Source organism: Anticarsia gemmatalis, chromosome 27 (genome assembly GCF_050436995.1).
Source record: "Anticarsia gemmatalis isolate Benzon Research Colony breed Stoneville strain chromosome 27, ilAntGemm2 primary, whole genome shotgun sequence".
Taxonomy (NCBI): Eukaryota; Metazoa; Arthropoda; class Insecta; order Lepidoptera; family Erebidae; genus Anticarsia; species Anticarsia gemmatalis.
Window position 1 is genome coordinate 791031 of NC_134771.1, and position 11126 is coordinate 802156.

Consider the following 11126-nt stretch of genomic DNA (forward strand, 5'->3'; position numbering starts at 1 on the left):
CGAGGAGGAGGGGTAGGCCTTGAGGCCACCACGCTGTCCAAGTGCGGGTTGGGGACTTTGCATGCCATCAATAAATGTATTAAACAAATTTTAGGCATGCAAGGTTTCCTCACGATGTTTTCCTTCACCGTTAGAGCAAGTGATCATTATTTATAACAAAATATTTTTTATAGAAGATCTATTGATTAGAGAACTCTGAAGATTCATTTCTTCTGTAATGTGTGTCACATCTCTCACCTATTTAAACACTCACCCTCTTATTCATAAACATACTATAAACCTATTTTAGTTAAACAACAACTATAATATGTTTTCTCTTTTTCATTTCGCTAAGGAGTAAAAGAAACAAAACACTATAAAAGTCATTCATAACTTCATATATCTTTATGTATAAGAGGATTAGTTTGTTAGCTATTCATTCATTATGTGTATGGTGTTACAAAAAGACGCTCATTTCTATAACCTTTACCACTAACACAGCATTAAAAATTTTTATTTCACTTAACAATTTTTTCGAGAATCGAACCCACGGCTTGACGAAATAAGATATCTATAAACAACCACTGCGCTAGATATTGCCGAAATTCGAGACACTTCTGCTTACCTTTAAAGTACATAAAAGCGTGATATTGTCACATTGAACTCGTGGGAACTTACACTTTTTGGTTATTATTATTAAAGTAAAAGTAATTATTATTTTCATTGTTATTTTATATTCTTGTAGTCGTTTATGAAGGTCAGATACTCGTAACATACACACAACGTCATGTATTTTAAAAAATGCCAGAAAAACACAATTTTTACATCATTTTTTTTTTGCTGCTCCACTCCTATTAGTTTAAGCGTGGTGTTATATAGGCCTTTCTCAATAATTGAACGATTTAACACAAAAATATTTTATAAATTTCAACCAGTAGTTTCTAAGATAAGCTCGTTCAGATATTTAACGGTTTCTAAACTCTTAATATCCATCCCTTATAAACTACTAGCTTTTACCCGCGACTTTGTCCGGCACCTGATTTTTCCCATGGGAATTCGTCATTTTCCCGGGGTAAAAAGCCTATGTCTTTTCTCAGGTATCAAAATATCTCCATACCAAACTTTATGAAAATTAGTTTAGTAGTTTGTGCGTGAAAAAGTAACAAACATCTATACATGCTCACAAACTTTCCCATTTATAATAAGATATATTTATATAAGTATGGTTGAATAAGAATATCCCAAAAATTAACCCTTTTTGACACATTATTTGTAACATCTTAACCCAGAAACGTTAATCTACATTCAGAAGATTCCCACAAGAACTCAATAAAAGATCGCTATCGAAACAAATAATTATGTGTTCAACCTTTATATAACAATTTGTAATGTACTAATAGTTTGTGAGTCACGATTTTTTGATAGTATGGGAAGATGGACATTAATGATGCTTTAGAATAATTTGTCGTTTAACAATAGACTCAATAGGTCTGTGTGATCACAAGGTCTTAGGGTTGATTTCCAGGTTGGCATAAAGATGGATCATAGCAAATATGACTGCCTACGTGGCGCAGTGGTTTAAGTCGCCAAGCTGCTACCATTGCGTCGGAAGGACGTAGATTCGATTCCCACACGGAACAATTATTATAAAAATAAATAAATAAAACACACACACGGTCATTTGATTCCAAACTAAGCAGAGCTTGTACTATGGTAACCAGATAAACCAGATAACTGATAAACATACTTAGGTATATACTTCTAAATACATACTTATATAGATAAATTGACAACCAGGCTTATAACAAATACTCGTGCTCATCACACAAAGATTTGTCCCTGGTGAGATTCGAACCCGGCCACGATAACCAATGCGCCAAACGTGCAGTTAATGTTAGTTAATAATCAATTTTAAATGTTTACTCCAAATGCGGCCTTTCTCTGTTAGTTGACCTACGCGAATGTAAGTGAATGTTGAACTTTAAGTTCATCCGTTCACTCACGAGGACGACGGTCACTTCACTTCTTACCTAAATAAGAATCCTTTATCTATAATAATACTAGCTGACACGGCAGACGTTGTTTTGCCATAAAAATTTAAAAAAAAAGTGTCACTTAGGCGTATGAAAAATAGATGTTGGCCGATTCTCAGACCTACTCAATATGCTCACAAAGTTTTGTGTGAATCGGTCAAGCCGTTTCGGAGGAGTACGGTAACGAAAACTGTGACGCGAGAATTTTGTATATCTATACTAATATTGTAAAGCTGAAGAGTTTGTTTGTTTGTTTGTTTGTTTGTTTGTTTGTTTGAACGCGCTAATCTCAGGAACTACTGGTCCGATTTGAAAAATTATTTCAGTGTTAGATAGACCATTTATCGAGGAAGGCTTTAGGCTATATAACATCACGCTACGGTCACTAGGAGCGGAGTAGCAACGAAAAAGTGTTACAAAAACGGGGAACATTTCGACCCATTCTCTTAGGTGACGCAAGCGAAGTTGCACGGGTCAGCTAGTTAGATTATAAAACTGAAAAGTTTGTTTGTTTGCTTGAACGCGCTAATCTCAGGAACTATTTAGGGTATATAGGATTTCATTATTAGGAAACAGATTGCGATTCTACTAAAAGCATTGAACAGACAGACCTGAGAGAATTTTAGTAATATGCAGTAATAACCTCTTACTATAAAGAAAGTTTATCGATATCAAGGTTATAGACCCACAACAAACATTTCCAAAAAATATGAAGATATGTTCCAAGGCCAAGTCCTAAACGAAAGCGAAAAGATGAGAAGTACTTACGCAAGGTCATAGTATCATCTATGGACGCAATTGTTAAGTTCCCATAGCTTATTTGTTTGTTACGATGGCACCATGGCGTAAGTTGATAATTGTGATAAAATCTTCTTCTTATCGTATGGTTAGTGGTCAACCTAGTGTCAAAGTTGTTCAAGCCTGATGGCCATTGACGTGGCTTAACGATTGTTATCTTAATTGAAAACCATCGAGACCGACTTTTACGTGCCCTCCGAAGCACGGAGACACCCAGTTCAAATACTATGCGGTTACCCATCTAGGGAATGACCGCGCCAAGTTTTGCTTAACCCACCTTAATTACCGACCGAATACTTTATTACGAATTATATTACGAATACTTTATTGGCGACTATCATAATATTAGGTCGGGGAAAAAGTCTTTTCGCATTATAGTATGTTTGAACTTGTAATAAAATCTCTTTGGCTTCAAGAACGACAAATGAGTACACGGTTCATTAGGTTTCTTTCAGTGAGCTCGTGAGAAACACAAATATCGAGCTATTTTGTGTAGAGAAAAGATTTTATTACAAGTTCATACATACTATAATGCGAAATGACTTTTCCCCGACCTAATACTATGCGGTCACCCATTTATGGAATGACCGTGCCACGGTTTACTTAACTCAGAAATCGTTTACCGGCCGGTGAGCGCAAAATCTATTGGCGAATAATAAAATATATTAGGAGCAATAAGAAGTGGGACGTATTTCGCTGCTGTTTCATTTTTTTTATGGGAGCGTTATGATGATAGTATATGCAAGGTCATAGTACCATCTTGGACGCAATTGTTGGTTCCCATAGATTATTTTGTTTGTAATAGTGATGGTTTATACCGCGATTGTGTGGTTTTGATACTATTACGATTAAATTACTATTGTTTTATGTACTGTAGTGTTCGGTAATGTTTTTTTATAAAATTAGAAGTGTACCTTTTACTCGTATGAATAAAACAATTAATTATTGCAGTATTCTACTCAATAAACTTTAAATTCACTTAGTGGTGGAGGCGTTCAATAAGTTTAGCTCACCGGTCGGTGAACGATCTGTGGGTTAAGCAACTCTTGGCGTGGTCATTCCATAGATAGGTGACTGCTTAGTGCTATTTTAAATTAGAAAAGAGTAAAGATTTTTTTCTTAGCAGTTGCCTTCATCATAAAAGGCAACCTCGGCTAAATTACATATATTATTATATAACTTCAATAGCTTAGACTGTGCGTTGATATCAGTCAGTCAATCAGTCAGTCAGTACAAGACATTTTAAATGTAAAGATGAAAGTATCAAAACTACTCATACTTTAAACTGTAACAGTAACTTGTATTCCCTCGATATTGCGGCACCTCGTGCTAATCCGTAATGATATGTAATCATAATATTGTGACATATACATGTTATAAGATGTGTATCTTGTAACAATGCCATCAATGAAATTGTTGTATATTTTACAGCATTGATGACGAGTGGAGTGGGTCTCTGAATGTGTACTATAACAATACTATGTTAGTACAGATTCTGCGGCGCGGTTGGTAGTGTATGCGATTGCCGCTCAAGAGGTCTCAGGTTCGAATCCTGGGTTGAGCCAAAAAGTCTTTTCTGAGATTTTCTTTGGTTTTAGTTGGCTGATTTCAATAAAATGGCCGCCGTGGCCTAAATCAGCCAGGAAGAGATCGTCACTAACAATATAAATTTTATTTGTTAGAATGCAAATTTCATTAACCACTGGTACGAATTAAAAAAATCCTCCTAAATATTATTAAACTAGCTGACCCGGGCAGCTTCACTTACGTCACATAAAAGAGAATAGGTCATAATTTTCCCCGTTTTTGTAACATGTTTTACTGGTACTCTGCTCCTATTGGTCGTAGCGTGATGATATATAGCCTATAACCTTCCTCGATAAGTGGGCTATCTAACTTAGCTGCGTTATAATACTAAGTTGCTACTACTAACTAACTACGAACATCTAAGCAAAATACATTTTTCAGTTATTCAGGCCGTCCTTGAAATTGTCCATGCAAGCAAGCAGTAAAAGTGACATGAAAAATTGACCAGGATCTTTTGTCTGACTGTCTTTATTGCCTTCCAACTTGTAAAGAGACGCACCGGGCAGTCAAACACGTGACTATTAGAAAAATACTCATCAATTATGCAAAGAAAACAACCGGATAGGGAAAAACTAATAAAAAGTCATACAAACAATCTAATTACTACTTAGTACTGTCAGTTTCTTACGCTCTTTTTAATTACAATCATCTCCTTGTTAATGAGAATTCAATTAAACACAATAAATAAATGATTGTGGGAACTTTTATTTGCTGGAATTATTTTATAGAGTTTTAATTAGTCTGAATGGCAGTCATACAATCTAATATATAAAATTCTCGCGTCACAGTTTTCGTTACCGTACTCCTCCGAAATGGCTTGACCGATTCTCATGAAACTTTTTGAGCGTATTGAGTAGGTCTGAGAATCGGCTAACATCTATGCCATTTTTTTTAAACAACGTTTGCCGGATCAGCTAGTCTAATAATAATAATGTCCCTGATGATGCGGCTACGGAGGTCAGTTTTATTGAAACTGAACGATGCAGGACTTTGTTTATAGTGTCCAAGTGTGTGCTTAATACACAGGTACACTCTCTTCCTTTCTTCTCATAACCCGGTGGGACGGATAACCAACACGACCAGTGAGAGGTCAGGCGCAGGACCGACGGCTTCACGTGCTCTCCGAGGCACGGAGGTCTGCGACCTCAACTTCCTTAACTCCGGACATTTCTAAGAAATTCTTAAAAGAAAATCTCAGAAAAGGCTTTTTGGCCCCGACCCAGGATTCGAACCCGAGACTTCTCGTACGGTAGTAGCATATACTACCGACCAATTTTTCAAGCGTGCAAGGTTTCATTAAGATGCTTTCCTTTACCGTTATAACAAGTGATCATTATTTCTAATACACATAACTTGGATAAGTCATTGGTGTGTTGAGGTTCGAACCGTCGACTGCGTGGGAGGTGACAAGAATGCTTTAATGAGTTAAAATTAATTAGTATCACTGTTTACCGGTAACAACTTCATTTAATACTGTACCTTGTGAATGATTGATGGATTTTAAATGACTTGTACCGTTTTTAGGGTTTCGTACCCAAAGAGCGTAAGGTCGTGGCTTAGTTGACAACAACCGCGCGGATCGATCTCTGAAGGTAAGCTACGCTTGCCGAGTTGTTCTGTGGATGGGTGACCATCTTATTATATCGAGTTCTGCCTTGTTTCGGAAAGTACGTTAAATTGTGGGTCCTGGCTGTCATTTTCAAAGATTTTTGACAGTCGTTAACAGTAGTCAGAAGCTTGAAAGTCTGACAACCAGTCTTACTGAAAGGTATTGTGTTATAACCCAGGTAACTGGGTTGTGGAGGTCCGATAGTATGTATTCATACATTAAATGTGCTTTTCTACTATAGATACGGAAGATGGTACGGAATTTTTCGTTCGCGAGTCCGACTCGCACTTGGCCAGTTTTTATAGATTTTATCAATGCTCTACTAATTGGTGTATTGCATGATAACAAATTGACAGTAATTAATAATTAATATGACATACAAGGCAGAAAAACTATAAAATTTTCTTTCCTTTTGTATGTAATCACTTTCGGTCCGCGACTTCGTCCGGGTATAAAAAAATCCCAGGGTAAAAAAATCGAATAATATGTTCCTCTGTATGTCAAGGGGAACTACTAGGTAAGTTACAAAAGCCGTCTGGATCGATTTCAGGTTAAGCTACACTTATTAATGATTTTAGACTCTTGCGACTTGTAGACATAACATTAAAATGCAACGGGTCTTAAAATTGAAAAGAAAAGGTAACCTAACCTTATTTGTTACCCGATGTTTACGAATAAGCTTTTAGTAGGCAGTGTATGGGTGACCATTTTATACATATCGAGTTCCTCCGTGTTTCAGAAGGCACGTCAAATTTAATATGGGTCCATGCTGTCGTTTTCAAAGATCTTTGACAGTCGTTACTAGAAGTCAGAAGCTTGAAACTCTGAAAACCGTCTTACCGACGGGTATCATATTATAAGCCAGGTGACTAGGTTGTGAAGGTTCGATAGACAGAGGCATTCAGCGGCATCCGGTGAGACTGGAAGCCGACTAATAATCTGGGTTAGAAAGATTTTTATAAGGCTAAACATATTCGGTTTGACAATATTTATCGAACAACAAAACGGACTCGACTCACTTGTTCGGCTTGTGTCGATCGGATTCATCTACACATATTCGGTTTTGCCGCCCGGCTAGGCCGATTAATGCCGAACCTAATACAACGCAATGATAATGTAAGTTACTGTTTACAAATAACCAATAATGACCAACTACTTTAAGAAAAAAACTACGAAATCACCTTTTTAACACGAAAATGTTCCACTATCAGACTGACACAGAATAGCAAGAAAGTATTGAATTAAAGAGTGTTTTTCTAAAGGAAAGTGGAAATACGTGTTGATACTGTTTGAAAACTAACACGCGAATTTTAACTTGTTATTGATAAGGCACTTTTTACAATGATAATTGGACTGCCTCCGTGGCGCATTGGTTAAGGTAACCATGCCGCTACCATTGCGTCGGTTCGTAGGTTCGATTCCCACTCGGAAATATTTGTGCAATCCACAAATAGTTGTTTCAGTTTTGTACTTTGTGTCCGTTGTTTGTATGTTTGTTAAAGTCTCCGTGATATAAGAGCAAGTCTTAGTGCGTGAATTGTCTTGTTAAATGACACACATTAAATCTCAGTCTCCGCACTTCGCTACTAGCGTGGTAGACGTCCATTCTAAGAGGAATCACCATGCTAAACAGTGAAACAGCAAGGACGCACTTAATAACAACTCGAATTTATGTACATCTAAGGTAACCATGACTGCCTCCGTGGCGCAGTGGTTTAGGTCGCCACGCCGATACCACTGCGTCGGGAGGTCGTGGGTTCGATTCCCACACGGAACAATTATTTGTGCGATCCACAAATAATTGTTTCGAGACTGGTTGTTCTTTGTGTCCATTGTTTGTATGTTTGTAAAAGTCCCCGCGACAGAAGAGCAATTCTTAGTGCGTGGGAGTTGTCTTTTTAAAGAAAAGAAAAAAAAGAATAAAGAAAAATAATCTAAAGAGATCCAAATAAATTCAGCGATTTTTACCAAAACGAAACGCCTGATAATAAATATTCTACCTCCGCACGTTGAACAACTTTTGCTATAAGCTTTACTACAGGCGTTCTGCTAATATTGGTCGTCCGGAAAATCATTTACTTTCTTTGTGGAAATGAAAAACAGTTTCTTGCTTCCTGGACAATGCTAGGCTTTAGGCTTTCAAGTGATTATTAACTGTTGAATTTTATATATTTTACAGATTATGACAACATGAAAGGTTAGAGGGATAAATAAATAAATATAATTGGACAACTCACACACGGTCGTTTGATTCCAAACTAAGCAGAGCTTGTACTATGGTATACAAATAACTAATAAACATACTTATATACTTGTAAATACATACTTATATAGATAAATTAACAACCAGGCTCAGAGCAAATACTCGTGCTCATCACACAAAGATTTGTGCCGTCTGGGATTCGAACAACATAGCTTGCATATTGCATTATTAAAAATATCTCTATGTTTCAAGCCATAGTACATGTGACTATCAATCACAAGGATTTCGTAGTACTCGATACTCGTAACTGGCGGTCCTGTATGACTACATGTATGTATGTGAATGAAGCAAGGGAAGTTTATAAGGATCGTACCAAGTGGCGTTCTTTAGCGGATCTTAACTAAATGAAGTTAATTTCTATTCAAGCCCCGTAGATATTCCTATAGCTACATTATGGTATGTCCCATTGAACATGACCCACTTAGTAGGGCGAATCACTGACATTTATATAGCGCTCTGATGACCTATATTATGTAGTAGGCTTTCTGTTATACATACATACATCATATCACACTTTTTTCCCAAGGTAGGCAGAGACCAGAGAAATTCGGTTATAGTTCTAATCTATACTAATATTATATCTATACTATCTATACTAATATTATAAAGCTGAAGAGTTTGTTTGTTTGATTGTTTGTTTGTTTGTTTGAACGCGCTAATCTCAGGAACTACTGGCATGATTTGAAATTTTCAGTGTTAGATAGCCCATTTATCGAGGAAGGCTATAGGTTATATATCATCACGCTACGACCAATAGGAGCAGGGTACCAGTGAAAAATGTTACAAAAACGGTGAAAAATTTCGCCCGTTCTCTAATGCGACGCAAGCGAAGTTGCGCGGGTTAAAAATGACTATTAATTACTATTCGTTAGTCTCGCTGAAACTCGTGAACGGCTGGACCGATTTGGCTAATTTAGGTCTTGAATTATTTGTGGAAGTCCAGAGAAGGTGTTAAAGGTGAATAAATTGGAAAAGGCGCGGTATTCAATAAAAACAAGAAAGCGTGAGCGGAACTGCGCGGGTCAGCTAGCTATTATATAAAATTTCCATGTCACAATGTTAATTACCGTACTCCGAAACGGCTTGACCGATTCTCATGACATTTTGTGAGCATACTGAGTAGGTCTGAAAATCGGCCAACATCTATTTTTCATACCCCGTATTTTTTTTAATTTACTTATATGGCAAAATAACGTTTTCTGGGCCAGCTACTATATATTATTCTGTATATAAAAAGGAATCCCTATTTCCTTGGTCTCGCCATCACGTAAACGGCTGGACCGATTTCACATTATTTTCTTATAATATTCCTTTAACTACGGGGTTGGTTCTTACGGTAAAAAAATAAATATGAATTATTTATTTATTTATTAAAAATCGGCTATAAGACGAAACGGCGTTGTGAGGTCAGCTAGTTAATTATACATATTATGCACTCTACTTGACCTTTTAAGACTAACATCATTTTAAAACCTAATTACAAAGCTCACTAAACCATAAACCCCTAACCTAACCCTTTAATCGTGGGAAAGCCACCCCCTACAAACGTTTGTAACGGCCGGGCGTCGAACCCGTGTACTGAACCATGTTGTTACTTGAACCGTAGTGGTGTATGTACGATGCGTGACGTATTGTTGTCTTGTGAAGGTAAGTTGCTCTACCTAATGAAATTTTTAGTAAGAAAAGTTATGAAGTGATGTTTACGATTATTTTGTTCGAGCTGAAATGTGATTTCAGTTTATCGGTTATAATATTGTATAGTGTAGAATATTGTTGAAGAAAGGAGTTAATTGAAACGTATGCTATTTAAAAAAAATTATCGGTTAACACAAAGAATTCGAACTTGTAAAGAATTGCCCTAAAGTTTGTATAAAACTGTCTCATAGTTAGAATTTTAAAATAATCAATTTTATTTTACTTTTACTTTACTGAAATTTAAGACCTAAAACAGTTTGAATAACCCGAGAATCAAACCCCGAAAGTTGCCTACTTATGTGCACTATCCCTTGCTTACACCCTCTTATATACCTTATATGTTTATACTTACTTAACAGCCATACCTGTAGATTCAAACTAGAGATTTATCAAGATTCAAGATCTATAAAAAATACATAAGAATAATAGTTACTCTACTTAACAAAATAATAAGATTTAAACATAGCCACTTTCCTATCATATCCACGCATCACCTCACACACACAATATCCGTATGTAACACACACACACACACACACGTACACACACACACACACACACACACACATGCAGTTCAACAGGTGCACACATTTAAGTGTTAATATACAGTATGTTGTTTTTATAATTACTTATTATGTCTCTGTGGCGCAGCGGTTGTGTATCCGACTGTTGATTATGAAGTCTAAGGTTTGACGACCGGGTGAACATGCTATGGGGATTTTTTAATTAATATTACAATGTTTACTAATTTGACAAAATTTCTTAATATGCCTCCAGTGGCGCAGTGGTAATGTATACGACTGCTGATCGTGAAGTCTCAGGTTTGATGCTCGGGTTAAACATGCGATTGGGTGTAACTAATTAATATAACAATATGGGCTAATGTGACAATATTTCTTAATCTGCCTCTGTGGCGCGGTCGGTAGTGTATCCGACTACTGATTATGAGGTCTCGAGTTCCTAACTAGAGGTTTCTTTAATTTATATTAGACTATTTCACAATAGTAGCCCAAAGTTTAGTACGTTGCCCGGTATATGGCGAAAGGATCTTTTCATATTTATATTTGTGTATTCTCAAAAAAACCAGGAGTTTGGTAACGTGCCCGGTATATGACATTAGCCTCGCCCCCTATTACATGGACGGAATATTATGTATGTATGT